Raw genomic sequence first — 18,108 nt, 5'->3', positions numbered from 1 at the left:
CAGCGGGCCCCACTAAGTTGTGATACATCCAGAATTCGTGTAAGGGGTGGTGTGCTACTACTGTGATACACACACAATGTCTTGATAGAACTGGGATTACTAATATTCGTGTGGAACCTTTCAGGGAGAGGAGTTTTGATGGGTTTCAAACTCCTCTGCCCTCGGCATTATAAATCAGGGCTGGTTCCCCAATCCAACACCATCGACTGAAACAACAATCCCATCAGAGTTTCTCTAAGGGTGTAAGGAGAGGAAGACTCCAGCATCTGACCGACATCATCAATGGCGTCCCAACAAGGTATGCCCTATAGTTCTTCAGATCTCCATATCCGATGCATAGCACAGTCCTTGCAATTCCGCATTCAGATCTTACAGTTGGTATCAAAGCCATTGTGCATCAGGTATGGACGATCAATAAGGCAATTAAGGATTCCAATTCCCAATTCAGAAATCAGGGATTTTAATTCCCAAAATTGGAGTTTTTTCGAATCCCTAAATCCAAGAATTAGGGTTTTCGAATTCCCAAATCAGATAATTAGGAATTAAAAATTTTGATCCCCAAAATCAGCAAATTAGGGATTTCGGATTTCGATTACCAAAACAGAAATTGGGGATTTTTTTTGCCAAATACAGCAATTGGGGATTAAGATTCGAAATCGGACAATTAGGGATTTCGAATCCCAAATCAGGAATTGAAGATTTCGAACCCCAAATCAGGAAAGTTTTGGGATTTTGAATTCCGATTCCCATAACAACAATTGAGGATTTTTAATCCCGAATACAGCAGTTGGAACCGAATACAGTAGTAGAAATTTCGATTCCCAAATCCAGCAATAAAAGGAAAAAGGGAAGGGTCACACCTCGGCCGTCCGTTTCCGGCTACAGAGCTCTTCCCCTCCTATATTGTGCGGTGGTCGGACTCCATGGCCGACGGTGCTCGACCACTATTCTTTCGAGGATTTCTTCCCAGGCTGATGGTTGATAACGCCATTCTTTTCGGCGACATCCGCAGAAACATTAACTGTTTTAGAGAAGTGCCCCATCCCCTCCATTCCTAACCACCCATCCTTGTGGAAGTTGTTCTCGAAAGAGAGAGAGAGCAGAGGCGGCTGATCATCGGCGAGCGGCCATAGACAGAGGGTTAGGGTTTCGCCGCCTCCCCTCCTCTTCATTCAGTTCGGACGAGAGTCCCTCTCGTGCCCGCGGTCCTTTTGTGTAATGAGATGGGCCAGCGACCTTTTGTTTCTTGGCCCATACCTAGTGATCATTGGGCCCTTTGATTCATTGGGTGGGCCCAATCTACAGGCCTGCCAAATGAGCCTGGTGCCACACTAAATATTTTGTTCCATCCATATGGGGCGAGTAATCCAGTGGGGCATCTTGCGGACCACATATTGGCCTTGATGTTGCTGCGTTAATCATGAATGGGCCAACGTCCGATTGCGTTAGCCATCCAACGAACCCATTGGCCATTACATTCCATTAGTGGACCACATTCGTTGGCCATGTGTTCGGGGCATAGGTTTGGCCTATCTTTTGGGACTGATTTGGTTCACATTCATTTAACATTTCATGTTCACACTCCAGTTATTTTTGGGGCCTAGTAAAGTCTGGTGGTTGGCCAGATGCAACTCCCATTATAGGCCCATGCCATTTTAATTAAGCTCAACTCAGATAATGTCGAATGCACGTTTAATGTTCGTGCCTTCCTTTTGAGGCCAATTTTGGAATCCGTTTCTTAGATTTAAGCCATAATTTAGTTTAAAATGAGCGTATAATATGGATCATTCATAGACAATAAAGAATATGGACCTTTCATTATGTGGAGATTATAAATTGGATATGATCTGTCCATATTATGGACACTAATGTAAGGATCTAACCGTCCGTCTGATTTGTTCTATGCCAATTGTTTATCATGTGAATGTTAAAGGCTAGAGTTGCAATGCTCATTGATGATGATCAGATCATACATAGTTTTGATTTGGCCCTATTGTGAGCCCATTACCCATCTTTTAGGAGTTGATATAGATCGGTGGAATGAGGAAGGTGAAACCTACCTTTCTGTTTCTCTGTAAAGTTCCTCAATTTTATTTTTATTTTTTAACGATCTATTCCAACTGCCTTATGGGACAAATCAGACTGATTAATATTTAATCCATTGAGTGTAGGATTAAAATCACAATCCTAAGTCAATTTTTGTGGGATTGAATCCGGTTGCGTTAGCCACCACAATGACCTCAATCGGTGAAAATTTTCATGAATTAGGACTTGTGATATTGGGATTCAGTCTATGGATTGTATGCAGTTTCGTTTATGTCCAATGCGAACAATGACAAAAACACAAACGATCATAGTTTGGCATGGGCATAAATATGGTGTAGTCAATGATGCTAGTGATGAAAGTGCCCTGGTTTGTCAATTAGCGTGAGTGTTGAGTCAGCAAGACAAGTGAGCCCCATAGGAAGATCATTCAAGCGTTTGCCTCAACAAGATGTGTGCCCAAACTCGTCAAAGGTAAACATAGCCTTACATCCGCTGACCCAAAACACCAGGTATATAAAACCCTTAAAAATGGATAGAACAACTTAGGGTTTAAGGTGTGAAAACTGTTTTGCAAAATCAGGAAAATCTCTAAGTTTTCAGCCTTTGTCGATTTATCGATAAGTCGTTCGATGAAATCGGTCTCTGTTATCGATGTCCTCGATACTCACTCGATGTTGTCGAAATGAGGACTTGAGATGTCCAACAACCACAATGAATCCTGGACTGAATTATCGATGAATCGATGGCAGGCTCAATATCATCGACTTTCGAATCTCGAGTTCATCAAGACGGCTCGATAAAATCGACATCTGGTCAGTTTGTGTCCAATATGCAGTTAAGGAAAATCATGTGATTTTTGATATCTTGAAGAGGGCCTCGATATCCTCGAAATTCAAACCTCGATGATATCAACGGATCTTCGATGATATCGGATTGAGACACAAATCTGTCCAGCAAGCTTTCAAGTAAAATCTTTCAAAATGTTCGAAGTATCGAGAATCACTCAATGATATCGATATTTGAAGATTGATCATATCGAGACTTGGTCGATGGCATCGAATTAGGACACAAAACTGTCCAACAAGTTTATTGGAAAAATCCTTAAAAAGATCGATGAATTGAAACTGGTATCGATATCATCGAGATTCAAAACCAGATGATATCGAGGGATACTCGATCATATCGATGCCTGTTCAGTTTCAAAGACAAGTCTGCTCTTAGGTTTTCAAATGTCGAGGAATTGATCCATGGGTCCATGTTATCGGAGTTTGAAATCCGATGACATCGAAGCCTACTCGATTTTCTCGATTTATTGGCAAAAAAAGTTCAAAAGCATTTGACAGATTGAATTTGTGTCATCGACCGGCCATTCGATATTATCGAGAGTATACGCTCGATAATATCGAATCATGCTCGATGATATCAAACTCTATAAAAAATATGATTGTTCTATTTCCGTTGGAACTTTTTGCATATTTAATGAGAGCTTACCTGAGGTTGTTTGCAGAGAAAATAGATAGAGCTTTTGATTGTTTAATTCATATCACCTACCCTAAGCCCTTTTCTCTCATGTGAGTTCATTCCTCAATCCACCCTCTTCATTGATATTTAATAGAGTGGATTGATGAATGAACTTTCACATTCAAGGATCCTCCAGCTACCACCTTAATGACAAATCATTGAGCTGGGATACCTTGAATGCATAGATGCTTGGAATCACTCCGTCTCTAATATAGGAAAACATTTAATAGAGTAGGATTCCAATATAACCTTGACCCAGCTCGTCGCCTTACATTAGAGTATCATAAGTGTCGCGGATCAAGGGAGCTGAAGATTCTTCATCATCAAATGAGGAAATCTTTATCAACGTGCTAAATGAGGCTCATCTACTTATCTGTAAGTCATTAGAGTCCAGAGACCCTGCTGATCATTCCTTTGTGTAGGATTGGGTTACAGGTGATTCTCACCCTTTCAAGTCCTCATAAGAGGCCTCTAACGGGAGAATACGTGTGGGTGTTGTGTGTTGACCCTTGCTTTTGGGAGCATAAACTTAGGTCCTTAGTGTAGGTCGTTGGTCTGTGTGGCCTAAAATCTAGGTGCTATGTATTGACCTTTGCTCTTGTGTAGGGCATAAACTCTAGGTTCCTTATGTGGATCCTTGGCCTGTGTGGCCTAAAATCTAGGTGTTTTGTGTTGATCTTTGCTCTTGTGTAGGGCATACTCTAGGTTCCTTGTGTGGATCCTTGGCCTGTGTGGCCTAAAATCTGGGTGTTGTGTGTTGACCCTTGCTCCTGTGTGGGGCATAAACTTATGTCTCATGGAGATATGTTAGGTACCTTGTGTAAGTCATAGAGTCAGCCTTGTGTAGGTTGTACTGGTTTGAGGTGAACCTGATTTGAAACCTCCGTTAGTGAGATCTGGTACACTTAAGGGTTGAGTGTAACATCTTGAATTTTCACGGCCAGAGTATGTACAACTTGATTGCTCTGAAATCACACCTTATTTTTTTTGTTTGGATCACATTCATATACATTCATGAAGGTAATATTCACAAGAATTAAATCAACTGTATTAATTATATTTCATCAATGTAAAAAAAATAATCAAAGCCCTTCCCAATGTAAGCTTATTACATTCATCGAGTTCGTAGCGGAAGTATAAATTTAATTAAACAATCTAGCTTCGAATTCTTTCAGCGTAGTCTTCTACAGGAAGCGGCCCCTCTAAGTCTTTAAACCTGTACGTCACCTGTATAATTTGTACGGTTGGGAGAGGGTCAATGCCCTACTCATAATGAAGGTTATCCTTTAAGATTAAAAATAATTCAAGAGATTCATAACAGGTAAAGTAAGGGTCTGATATGTCCCATACTCCACTAACACGAGGGTATTAGCATGCACAAATAACCTACATGAGATGCATGCCTAGCAAAGGGTGTGGGGCTTATCATACGTAGTGATCATCACATTGTAGAATACGTTTTATAGATAACCAGCTCGACCCGTACTCTCAATATACGGATATTCGCCGGCATGGCCGACGCTACCGTGGATTTACGAGTAACTCCTCAGAGTGCACAATATATGGGTTGGGTGATTTACGTGATATGATTTTTTTATGGAGCGACTATTTGCGACATCCAATCCTGAAGTTATGTGAAACTGCATTTGAGAATTACCCACATCAATTTATGCACCACTACCCGAAGGCTCAAGGACTTACGTGCCCCAAGAGGGTCTTTACCCAGAGCGCATTACGTCCATGATAGAATATTTGAATCATTAGTTGTAATACATCTTTCACATCACTTGCACGTATAGAGAATATAAATTGAATCATCCCAAATATAACTGAATCTGAATCATAATGAATATCAACTAAATTATGAAGGTCTTGGAATGGCAAGACACATGCCCAAGTCATAAAGATAGACGACAATGAAGGCCAAAATAATAAAGAGAAGAGTGACAATGGTCAACTCAACAAAAGTGGCGATGACCAACATAATAAGAGAAGAGCAGCAATGACTAACTCAACAAGTAGACAAGTGGCAGAGCCAACTCAAATAAAGAGACGAGTGGCATGGCCAACTCAATAAGTTTGATAAGGCAGGAGCAATGCTTGCATCCATGGCCTCACATAAAATTCAGAGAAATCCCTTATAATTAACATGATGTCGTAATCCCCGCAGGGCCAATAATTGTAATGATAATAACTGAATCAATTGATAAGATAATTCCCAGAAAAATATAAACATGAGAGGTAAGATGATTCACATCATTAAAGATATAGAAAGGCAAGATAATTCAAATCATTAAAGGTATGAAAAGATGGGATAATTCACATCTTTAAAAGCATGGAAAGGCAGGATAAATATAATAACTTAAATTAGTGCAAGCTTAAAGGATAAAAACCCTCACCTCTAATTATTCGATCATTCTCAGGAAGATTAGTGTCCTAAGGAATCTTAGGATAAAACTTGTTTCTCCTTATTCTAATTCACACGATTTGAGTAGTTAGGATTAGTTGTAACTAAATTTCATATAGCATTAGGAAATATGAAGGATGTCTTAACTATGCTCTATCTTAGAATTCTAAATTCCTAGCCGAGAATAAAGGAGAAAGGTTTTGGGAAGGGAGGAGAGGATTAAAGATCTCAGACCTGATTTGAGGAATAAAAAAATGAAATCGAATGCACGTGTGGGATTGGATTGGCCTTCCTTGCTTCTTTCTTTTCTTTCTCTCTTCTTCTCCTTCTCTTTCTCTCTTTTCTTTTCCTTTCTTTCTTCCTTTCTTCCTTCTCTCTTTCTTTTCTTCTTCCTCTTTCCTCTTTCATAGTCGGATGGGCAATGGTTTTATAGGTAGGAGAGTTTTCCAGACTCTTCTTACGTATCTGCTCGCGCAGCAGGGGGATCGAAACTCCTTGCGCAACAAGGAAACAGAAGTTTCTCTTTCGCAGCACGCCTTAGGCAGTTCTCTACCTGCGTATCACCAGGGAGATCAGCGTCCCACCTTCCAGATTCTACCTTCGATCGACGTGGAGAGGTTCAGAGGCCCATCTCCTTCGTTTTGAACGGTTATGATTGTACTTGCTTGGGTTTCTTACACAACTGAAAGCGAAAGATTTTTCAGGCCGAAACCACGTTCTTGATCGAGCTGGAGTCGACGGGGTCCACTTATGACGATCTTCCATAAGATCCACTCCATTCACCGTCTTCAGCACCCCGTGCTAACCCATGGTCTCAAATTTGAAGTAGATTCGATCTTTAGGTGGGCCGCACGATCCGCTAATACATGACCCATAACGTTAAAACTTATTTACGTAAGGAATAACGTGTGGTGTGATTGTCACAGGGAAGTAACGTGAACTTAAATATTTTTGTGGAGTTCACTGTATTGTTTGAAGTGGTATAATCCACTCCGTTCACTGAGATTGGCACAACATGTTAGGACATTGGTCTGAAAATGGAGAAGGTCTTTTGATCGGGTGGGCCACGAAGTTTAATAGAGTGTCAACGGTGGCATATGTAATAGTAATGGGTATGTACAACTTTTCCATCCACTTCTCAAGTAGCTTCAGATGTTCGTTATGTTGAAGTGCGCCGTCCGAATATATTAAAATTTGTTGGACATTCCTCATTTTTCATACTCTTTCCATCGGTCCAGTTTGGGCCTTAATCGACTATAGATGACCCACATGCCTTTTTAAATGGACTAGCTTACTCGATAATTCAAAATAATGTTTGTGCATATCTAATTGACAAATCACCAGGTATTTTGGACCTATACCCTAAGCTCTTAATGATGATCGATTTATCATGATATTCACATGGCCCGTTTGGCGGATCTAAACATGATGGACGGTCATATGACATGCTAAAACTAGGAAGACTTGATTGTTGGTATTTTAGTCATGTATCTAGGTGATTGTACTATCAGTTTTGTAAATGAATGGACATAAAGCGAGTTTCTGAAGTGATTAACGGTAGGACATGTATATCGTTAGATTCAAGTGACTTTTTTACATGTCTGAGTTCCTCATATTGTAATTCTAATGGTGGGTTAAGCATATTCATATAGTGTGAACAAGATGGACGGGTCATAATCTTGATCTGATAAGTGTATGAACGGATGTAGGGGTCAAGTAGCTAATTTACTATGATCTAAGGGCTGAAATTCGACATGTATGGTTAGTTTATGATCATTAGGCTTGGTATAAAATCTCACATGAGATGGATTGTGGGAACCATGTGATCTAGAATTTAGAGGTCTAGGTCAATGACATTTTCGTAATTATTGCTGATCTGTGAGTTTTGGGAAATCCAATGGCTCCACCTGGTTCTAGGCATGTTTTTAAGAAATTCTTACAAAAGAATGTATATCTAAATCATTACGGATAATTGGTTATTCGCTAATCTTCGTAAGGATAGGTGCATACGTTGAATCACTCGATGGAGGGTCTTGTCTTGAAATCAATGATCAGATTACTTGATCTTTGAACGGAGGTCATTCCCAATGATTATGTTTGTGTCAGGGCAAGGATGCAAGGCTAAGATTGTTGGATTGGTATTGTACACATGTACGTATTACGCTAAATCTTAAGGTAACGCTCGAGAACTTTCAAAATTCGAGTATTGAAAAGTTCGGGGCGTTACATTGAGTGCGTCCACCGGAAGTGGAGTAGACATATAGTTGAACCACTATAAAAACAACTATGTTTGGGATTGCTATTTACTTTTAATACGTGTGTGATGTCTCTGAATGTTCTCATAATACATGCTTACATGATTACCTAGAACTAATTGGAATCACATCTCACACACATTCACATCCATCATGAACTATGTTTCTTATCTTGTTTATGTTTTGAATAGTTTTATGATTGGATCCTTTATTTAGCTTGGAAGCCATTAAAGTTACATTGAAGAAATCCTGATACTTGTATATTAATTCAAGATAGGGTTGATAGGTTTTTAAATCATCATAAAATCTTAAAAAGTCCTATTCACCCCCCCTCTAGGACACGTTGGTGTATTCCCACTTTTATTAAAACGGTCATTACCGCAATTTCATTTGGTATCAGAGCCGATCTCTCTTAAGGGCTTCACCGCCTAGAGAGTGATCTTGACTGAAGTTGGAATCATGACAAATGGTGTAAATCTAGAGGATGTGAGCAGTCAGAACAATTGCCTAGTAATCCACACTGCTCTGAAAGTTGGTAATAGTTCAAAATGGTACCTTGATAGTGGGTGCTATAGACACATGACCGGTGACCAAACCTACTTCTATGAGTATTCAGACTTTGATGGTGGATCAGTCATGCCTGGAGATGGGAGCTCCGCCAAAATAATTGGGTAAGGAACAATAGTTGGACCGGGACTCCCCAAGATTAAAAATGTTCTATGTGTAGAAGGTCTAAAACATAATCTCCTTAGTATCTCACAAATCTGTGACAAAAAACACTTGGTCACCTTCTCAAAAAATGTGTGTAGAATCTTAGATCAAACTGAAAAATCTATCATGAAAGGTTTACGCACTAGTGACAATTGCTACGTAATTGAAAGTAGCAATGAGAATGTATTGTCCACAAAATGTAATATGGCTGTGAAAAGCGAGTCCAAACTATGGCACCGAAGGCTGGGTTACGTGCACTATCGAAACTTAGCTAAGTTGAGTTCAAAAAGCTTGGTAAGGGGTCTTCCCAAGATTAAAAAGGAAGAAAAGATTGTATGTGGTGATTGTCTAACGGGTAAACAGATAAAAGTTGGACACAAAAAGATAACCACCATAGCAACATCAAAACCTTTGGACCTCTACATATGGACCTAGTGGGTCCCACCAAAGTTGAAAGTCATGGCAAGAAAAGATACTTCTTGGTGGTAGTGGATGATTACTCTAGATTTACCTGGGTCGCTTTTCTTCGAGAAAAATCTGATGCTTTTGATGAATTTGTAGTCATGGCAAAGCGACTCCAGAATGAGAAAGGATACTGCATAAATCATATCAGGAGTGATCATGGTGGTGAATTTAAAAATGAGCGATTTCAAAGATATTGTGATGAGAAAGGAATTCACCATGAATTCTCAGCCGCGAAAACTCCACAGCAAAATGGAGTTGTCGAAAGAAAGAATCGAGTGTTGCAGGAAATGGGATCGGTTATGCTAAATGGAAAAGATATGGCCAAAAGCTTCTAGGCTGAAGCAGTCAATACTGCCTACTATATAATAAATAGAGTATATTTAAGAGCAGGCTTAAATAAAACACCATATGAGATATGGTATCGAAAACAACCTAGTTTGAAACACTTCCGTGTCTTTAGCAGTAAATGTTATATCCTAAAAGATAGAGAACACCTAGGTAAGTTTGAATCTAAAAGTGATGAGGGCATCTTTTTAGGATATGCCTCGAATAGTCGTGCCTATAGAGTATACAATCTAAAAACCCTCACCATTCAAGAATCAGTTAATGTGGTGGTTGATGACCAACCTCATGAAGAAGAGAGTTCCTTGAATGAATTGGAAGATGATGTGGATTCATACATTCTAGGTAAATCAGATAACAAAACTACCACATCTAATGAATCTCAACCGTCGTCTAACATACCCATCATCAAAGATCACCCCCTAAATCAAATCATTGGAGATCCTAATGATGGTGTAAGAACTCGACGTCAAATAGAAAATATATATAGTCATTTCTACTTTACCTCAAAGATTGAGCCCAAAAATATTGTGGAAGCTTTTCAAGATGAATATTGGATAAATGTTATGGAAGAAGAATTTTAACAATTTCAAAGAAATGAGGTATGACAACTGGTTCCTAGGCCATCTGATACAAATATCATTGGAACCAAATGGATCTTCAAGAATAAATCCGATAAATCTAGCAATGTGATTGGGAATAAAGAAAGATTGGTGGCACAAGGATATTCACAGATGCAAGGCATTGACTTTGATGAAACATTTGCTCTTGTAGCTCGCCTTGAGTCAATCAGGATTCTCATGTCAATTACACGCGCTTTGAAATTTAAACTGTTTCAAATGGATGTCAAAAGTGTATTTCTCAATGGAGTACTTGAAGAAGAGGTTTATGTGGAATAACCTAAGGGATTTTCAGACCCTAAGTATCCTCAACATGTTTATCGATTGAGCAAAGCACTTTATGAACTCAAACAAGCACCAGATGGTTGGTATGAACGTCTGACGTAATTTCTTCTGGACCACAAATTCTGCAGGGGTAGTGTAGATGAAACACTATCCACTCTAAAGACAGAGAATTCATTGCTCATTGCCCAGATCTATGTGGACGATATAGTCTTTAGCTCCACATGTGAAGATACTGCTCATGACTTCGCTGATCTCATGAAGTCTGAATTTGAAATGAGCATGGTTAGTGAGTTGAACTTCTTCTTAGGTCTACAAGTGAAACAATTGCACAATGGGATCTTTTTATGTCAGAGCAAATATGCAAAAGATCTAGTTAAAAGATTTGAACTTGAATTTGGTCGTACCTATCATACTCCTATGAGCACCATACTCAAACTCTCTAAAGATATAAATGGGAAAAGTGTGGATCAACATCAATATCGAAGTATGATAAGAAGCCTATTATATCTAACTGCAAGTCGTCCAGATATATCATTTAGCGTAGGAGCATGTGTGCGATATTAGGCTGATCCCAAGGAATCTCACCTTACGGTAGTTAAAGAAATCATCAAGTATGTGGCTGGAACAACCGTATTCGGTCTATGGTATCCATTCGAAATATCTAGCATCTTTACTGGATACTCAGACGCTGACTGGGCTGAAAATTTAGATGATCGCAAGTCAACCAGTGGCGGATGCTTTTATATTGGAAATTGTTTAGTGTCTTGGCAGAGCAAGAAACAGAATTCGATATCCCTGTCCACTGCCGAAGCCGAATACATTGCTGTAGGCAGTTGCTGTGCTCAACTCCTTTCGATGAAATAGATGCTATTGGATTATGGGATTGAGCAGTCAACCATGACTCTTTTCTGTGACAACACTAGTGATATCAACATTTTCAAAAATTCCGTTCAACATTCTCGGACCAAGCATATTGACATTAGACATTACTTTATCCGAGAGCTTGTTGAGAAAAAGATCATAGTGTTAGACTATGTGTCTACAGAAAATCAACTTGCTGACATACTAAACCGCTAGATGCAAACCGGTTTAGCAACCTACAAAAATCAATTGGAGTATGTGCAAATTGATGACAAGTCAAAGTCAAACATGAGCTGAATTGGCATATCTAAGGATTATGGCCTTCTTATTGTTATATGGTTAAACTTGTACTATATTGGTATGTCTTTATGTCTTAACCATATTCTGCATATTAAGAGAGATATTTATCAATTTTTTCTCTCATACTCGAAGAAATCGGACGTGTCTCAATCTCATCGACGACTCTCGGGAATATAATGCAATAACCGCCGGTCCCTTCCAACGGTTACAAATTAAGACTATCTCGATATCTACTGGTTATTAACTGTTAAGTCTTTCTAATGATCATCGACACAGTCTTCGATATCTTTATGAGCCTACTTTCGATGACATTGATGGGATATTGATATCATCGACACTTTGCTATAAAAGAGAAACGAGCATCAGATTTGTCTATCAGCTTGTTCTTTCTCTTCTTTGGTTGTTTCTCCCTATCTATACCTGTCTTCCTGGGCTCCCCTCCAAGAAGAACTATGGTGAAAGGCAAAGGTAAGGATCTTACTCATTCCAAATCATCCAAATCAAAGAACTAGAAACAAGTTAGTCTCATCTCAATCAGTTAGCTTGGGAGCAAGTTATAATAGTCGAGCGCATTGTTCTTAACAACGCCATTGAACCATTCGGCGTATATCTCCTCTTAGAAGTTATAGGGTGGCAAAATATACTCAATCTTGGTGGACCCTATCAACTTGAATTGATTCATTAGTTTTTCAATAGCTGCCATATTGTTCATGATAATCCCCCATGTATTCGATTGGAGCTCTTGCATCACACGAAACTCATTACCCCAATCATACTTGGCCGTCTACTAAACCTAGAAGTAACTCAAATCCCGTTACCGAATCTCGATAACGGATCACAATCTAAATGGTTTAGGTGTATGGGGTGAGATAACACGAGCACTGTGTCATGGCACCACAGTTCCTAAGAATGATGAAAATACTCTTCATGTCAACCACCTTGGACCCTCCTTCAAAATTCTTCATAGCATCTTTGGGACTAATATATATCCATGTGATGCAAAGGAAAGTTATCTTACTCCCTTTGTGCTCAATGTCATATATGATGTTTATCAAGAGGGCCAAGCGTGTCTTCCAACCCTTATCCTAGGGCAGCTCACTCGTATAATCAGAGGAGATCACCGGGATACACTGCCATTTCCTGTGCTCATATGCAAGCTTGCTCACTATGTGGGCCTATCAGCCACGACCAATGCTATTCATCCAGAAGAATGGTTCGATCAAGATGCAGTCCAGTAGGCACAGCGGCTATGCTTAACTTCATCCCTTCAACCGAGTAGTCCTCCTGCATAGACGGCTGACATAAAAAATGATCAACTCTCGTATCCGCTCATGCCTTGGGGATCAAATCGTACGCCGTTGCATAGTCCTGAGTCAATCACAAATTGCCGGGACCATCAACTTGAACGTCATCTGCTGAATGGCCTGACTGGTATTGACGAGTGTCTTTACAACTGTGAAAGACGTCTAACAGTGATTGAGGACAAAATTGAAGCCCTCCAGCATACCACCCAGCAAGTAGTTGACTTGCTCACCGATGGTGAAACTTGAGCACCTTAAGTGCTAAAGGAAGGATTGGTATAGCTGAGGCCATATCTGGACATTGCGGCTGATTTCTTTTTGGAGACCACATGTTGTCTTACAATGGATTGAAACATTTTGGGGTTATTCATCCTCTGAAAGAGGAAAATACTTCATTTTGGTGTGCTCATGGTTGAGCCGGAATTTTGGGTTAGATGATGAAATACAGCCAAACTTGGGTAGTTTTTATTTTGGATATTTTGATGGGTGATTGATACACTATATATATATATATATATATATATATTTGCTGCCATGTCTATCTGCTCTCAATTATGCGTTAATTCTGTGGAATGCTGAAAAGAATTGTGATTACTGAATATTCCTTAACGATTGAGAATTGGATTGTGATTTCTGTAAGTTTGAAGTTATACTGCTATTTTCTTTGCGAAATCACAACTCTTCTTTGCCCTGGTATGCATGGTTGGTTTCCATGAGTATAGAGATGTCGTTATCTGTTATACCTCTGTCTCTTACTAATTATGCATTTTAGAGATGTCGTTATCTGTTATGAATTGGAATATCTGGATCTATATTGTTTCTCCCATATCTTTATGCTACAACTTCAGTCAACTAATATTGAGATATTGCCCTTTGCTAATGACTGACAAAAAGGGGGTGAACAAATCCCAAAATGGAGAAAATTGTGTGTATCTATGTATGAATGGTGGTACAGGTGTTAGGGGGAGCAGCTGCATGAAGACAGGGGGAGCAGCTACATATTTATGTGTTTAAACTTACAGTAGCATTGTAAAAATGTGTAAAGAGTTATGTACACACAATTTAGGGTGTTGGCCTAGATGTTGTTCTAGGAATTCAGGTGTTTTGTCACGTAATTGATAAAGGGGGGATTGAAAGTGACCTGGTTTGTCAATTAGCGTGAGTGTTGAGTCAACAAGACAAGTGAGCCCTTAGGAAGATCATTCAAGCGTCTACCTCAACAGGATGTGTGCTCGAACTCGTCAACGGTAAACTTAGCCTCACATCCCCTGACCCAAAACGCCAGGTATATAAAACCCATAAAAATGGATAGAACAACTTAGGCTTTAAGGTGTGAAAACTGTTTTGCAAAATCAGAAATATCTCTAAGTTTTCAGCCTTTGTCGATTTATTGATAAGTCGTTCGATGAAATCGGTCTCTGTTATCGATGTCCTCGATACTCACTCGATGTTATCGAAATGAGGACTTGAGATGTCCAGCAACCACAATGAATCCTGGACTGAATTATCGATGAATCGATGGCAGGCTCGATATCATTGACTTTCGAATCTCGAGTTCATTGAGACGGCTCGATAAAATCGACATATGGTCAGTTTGTGTCTAATATGCAGTTAAAGAAAATCATGTGATTTTCGATATCTCAAAGAGGGCCTCGATATCCTCAAAACTCCAACCTCGATGATATTGACAGATCTTCAATGATATCGGATTGAGACACAAATCTGTCCAGCAAGCTTTCAAGTAAAATCTTTCAAAATGTTTGAAGTATCAAGAATCACTTGTTGATATCAATATTCGAAGATCGATCATATCGAGACCTGGTCGATGGCATCAAATTAGGACACAAAACTGTTCAGCAAGTTTATAGGAAAAATCCTTAAAAAGATCGATGAATCAAAACTCGTATCGATATCATTGATATTCAAAACCAGATGATATCGAGGGATACTCGATCATATCGATGCCTATTCAGTTTCAAAGACAAGTCTGCTCTCAGGTTTTCAAATGTCAAGGAATCGATCCATGAGTCGATGTTATCAGAGTTTGAAATTCGATGACATCGAAGCCTGCTCGATTTTTTTGATTTATTGGCAAAAAAGGTTCAAAAGCATTTGGCAGATTAAGTTTGTGTCATCGAGCGGCCATTCGATGTTATCGAGAGTATACGCTCGATAATATCGAATCATGCTCGATGATATCGAACTCTGTTAAAAATATGACTGTTTTATTTCTGTTGGAACTTTTTGCATATTTAATGAGAGCTTATCTGAGGTTGTTTGCAAAGAAAATAGATAGACCTTTTGAGTGTTTATTTTAGATCACCTACCCTAAGCCTTTTTCTCTCATGGGAGTTCATTCTTCAATCCACCATCTTCATTGATATTCGATAGAGTGGATTGGTGAATGAACTTCCGCATTCAAGGATCCTCCAGCTATCACCTTAATGGCAAATCATTGAGCTGGGATACCTTGAATGCATAGATGCTTGAAATCACTCTGTCTTTAATATAGGAAAACATTTAATAGAGTAGGATTCCAACATAACCTTGACCCAACCCGTCGCCTTACGTTGGAGTATCATAAGTGTCGCAGATCAAGGGAGCTAAAGATTCTTCATCATTAAAGGAGGAAATCTTCATCAACGTGCTAAATGAGGCTCATCTACTTATCTGTAAGTCATTAGAGTCCAGAGACCCTGCTGATTAGTCCTTTGTGTAAGATTGGGTCACAGGCGATTCTCACCCCTTTCAAGTCCTCATAAGAGGCCTCCAACGGGAGAATACGTGTGGGTGCTGTGTGTTGACCCTTGCTCTTGGGAGCATAAACTTAGGTCCTTAGTGTAGGTCCTTAGCCTATGTGGCCTAAAATCTAGGTGTTGTGTGTTGACCTTTGCTCTTGTGTAGGGCATAAAATCTAAGTTCCTTGTGTTGATCCTGGGCCTGTGTGGCCAAAAATCTAGGTGTTGTGTGTTGACCTTTGCTCTTATATAGGGCATAAACTCTAGGTTCCTTGTGTGGATCTTTGGCTTGTGTGGCCTATCTGGGTGCTATGTGTTGACCCTTGATCTTGTGTGGGGCATACACTTGTGTCTAGTGGAGACATGTTAGGTACCTTGTGTAGGTCCTAGAGTCAGCCTTGTGTAGGTTGTACTGGTTTGAGGTGAACCTGATTTGAAACCTCTGTTAGCGAGATCCGGTACACTCAAGGGTTGAGTGCGTCCGCCGGAAGTGGAGTAGACATATAGTCAAACCACTATAAAAACGACTGTATTTGAGATTGATATTTACTTTTAATACTTGTGTGATGTCTTTGAATGTTCTCATAATACATGCTTACATGATTACCTAGAACTAATTAGAATCACATCTCACACACAGTCACATCCATCATGAACTATATTTCTCATCTTGTTTATGTTTTGAATAGTTTTATGATTGGATCCTCTATTTGGCTTGGAAGCCATTAGAGTTATATTGAAGAAATCCTGATACTTGCATATTAATATTGGATAGGGTTGATAGGTTTTTAAATCATCATAAAATCTTAAAAAGTCCTATTCACCCCCCTCTAGGACATGTTGGCGTATTCCCACTTCTATTAAAGCGGTCATTATCGCAATTTCAAGTGATGTAAAGTTGAAAGACTCATCCTACTCATAGGTGTTGAGTGTTTCAATTGGCATCACTTAGCTTCATGTTCAGGAAAGTCACTTGCATGTTCTGACTACCTCCCACAGGAGGAGTAATGATGATGTAATTGACTCTCAGCAGGATCGGATATTTGGGCCCATCTTCATCCTGGATAGTTCAGTTGAAAGCCTCAATCAATTGAATTGATAAGTTTGCCTGATATTTATTTTTTATTCATGAATTGTTTTATGTAAACAAATTACTAATGTGAGTATATTTTGCAACCAGTTAAAATTTCAACTCAAACACATCTAGTTCCCATCCTAACCGGGTCTAATTATGTTTAACAGATAGAATCCATAGAGATGGTCTTGGGATGGTTACATTTGGATGTTACTCCAGAAAAATCTGAACCTTTAAAATCCTTTGAAAACAGTTAGAATTTTAATCTTGTAACCTCAGGACATCTACCTGGACATAATGGAAACAAAAAAAGGAAACATGGTTATAATGAGGGATCCTCAGGTCCTCTAAGTTCTCCAGTTGACAATCAACCTACAATTTGACCGAGTCATAAGCGGGCTAAAAAGGAAAATTGCTTCTTTTGCATGATGTTGGGCTATCTGAAGAAAGACCACATAAAGTACAATTCGTGGCTCATAAGGAAGGGCAATATTACAATTTTAATCTGTTTTGAATCCAATCTAATTGACGTATCGGTAGATTCTTAGTGGATAGATTCAGGAACAACTATTCATATATGTACTTCAGTGCAGGACTTGCTACAGAGCAGGCCTCCAACTGATGTGAAACGCTCAGTACATGTAGGCAATGGCGTTGAAGTTAATGTGGAGGTAATTAGAGTCTGTAAGCTTAGGTTAAAGTCAGGTCATTTATTAGATCTAGTAGATACATTTTTTGTGCCTTCTATAAGGCGTAATTTGATATCTATTTCTTGGTTAGATAAATCAGGTTTTCTTTTCAATTTGAGAATAAAAGATTAAGTATCTAGCTACTTTGATTCAATTAAAGTTGGCATTGGCTCTATGGCGAACAACCTATACCAACTGGACTTGAATGCCTCACATGTCTAAAATATAAATTGCCTGCATGAAAATAAAGTTGGATCTATGCGAAGTCTAGACTATGAGAATTCCTCCATGTTGTAGCATGGGAGATTATGTCATATATCTAGAGCTGGACAAAACAGATCCGATCCGGTGGATCCGACCCGATCAGACCCAATCCTAACCAAACTGACGGCCTAGATCAGTGCAGATCGAGTTAGGTAATTCAGATCCAAATGATTTTCGGATCGGGATCGGATCGTGATCAATGCGGACCGATCCGATCCGAATGGATCC

The 18,108-nt window shown here is 39.3% G+C and overlaps 1 long non-coding RNA gene across 1 annotated transcript; it reads left to right on the top strand.

Moving 5' to 3' along the window:
- Positions 1-138: 138 nt before the first annotated feature.
- On the top strand, positions 139-17,751 carry LOC131245920 (uncharacterized). Its single transcript, XR_009171038.1, has 2 exons — positions 139-298; positions 17,521-17,751. It is a non-coding gene; the product is annotated as an uncharacterized LOC131245920 (long non-coding RNA).
- The last annotated feature ends 357 nt before the right edge of the window (positions 17,752-18,108 follow it).

This window comes from Magnolia sinica, chromosome 5 (genome assembly GCF_029962835.1).
Source record: "Magnolia sinica isolate HGM2019 chromosome 5, MsV1, whole genome shotgun sequence".
Lineage (NCBI taxonomy): Eukaryota > Viridiplantae > Streptophyta > Magnoliopsida > Magnoliales > Magnoliaceae > Magnolia > Magnolia sinica.
The sequence above is the reverse complement of the archived record's forward strand: the minus strand, read 5'-3'. Positions and strand labels throughout refer to the sequence as shown.